Source organism: Dipodomys ordii, unplaced genomic scaffold, assembly GCF_000151885.1.
Source record: "Dipodomys ordii isolate 6190 unplaced genomic scaffold, Dord_2.0 Scaffold8, whole genome shotgun sequence".
NCBI classification, from domain to species: domain Eukaryota; kingdom Metazoa; phylum Chordata; class Mammalia; order Rodentia; family Heteromyidae; genus Dipodomys; species Dipodomys ordii.
In genome coordinates, this window is record NW_012267224.1 from 24,767,133 (window position 1) to 24,767,645 (window position 513).

The 513-nt window shown below is 68.8% G+C and overlaps 1 protein-coding gene across 1 annotated transcript in view; it reads right to left on the reverse strand.

The window, feature by feature from the left end:
* Ociad2 (OCIA domain containing 2) overlaps window positions 1-208 on the reverse strand; it is a 14,815-nt gene extending 14,607 nt beyond the window's left edge. The window contains exon 1 of the mRNA XM_013009210.1: window positions 91-208. The gene's annotated coding sequence lies outside the window, so the exon portion shown is untranslated. The remainder of the gene's footprint in view (window positions 1-90) is intronic.
* Between the last annotated feature and the right edge of the window lie 305 nt (window positions 209-513).

Sequence of the window (513 nt, forward strand, 5' to 3'; positions counted from 1 at the left end):
AAGCCCGCCCAGGAGGCCGCCCGCCCAGCCTGCCTCCGCCGCTGGCCCCGGCCGTCCCCCGGCCTCCCAGGGTCCCCCCTCGGCCCTCACCTCTCTCCGCAGGCGCTGCCGGCTCCACTGGCCCGAGTCCGTCCCGGTCCTTCCCCTCTTCCTCCGGCTCCGCCTCCGCCTCGCGCACCCGGCCCGCACCTGCCGGCCCTGCCCTGTGCGTGACTGCAAAGAAAGGCTGAAACCCGCTCTTTCCAGATCCGCCCCACGCTCCTCCCCCAGACTTGTCCCGGCACCTGGGAGATCCTAACTTCTTTCTTCTTCCACCCCCCTCCCCCTTCCCTCTCCTTCCCCTTCCCCCCTCCCTCCTCCCTCCTCCCTCCTCCTCCACCCTCTCCTCGCCGGTCCTGGGGCTTGAACTCTGGGCCTGGGCACTGTCCCTCAGCTCTTCAGCTCAAGGCTAGCGCTCTACCACCACTTCTGGCTTTTTCTGCTTATGTGTGCTGAGGAATCGAACCCAGGGCC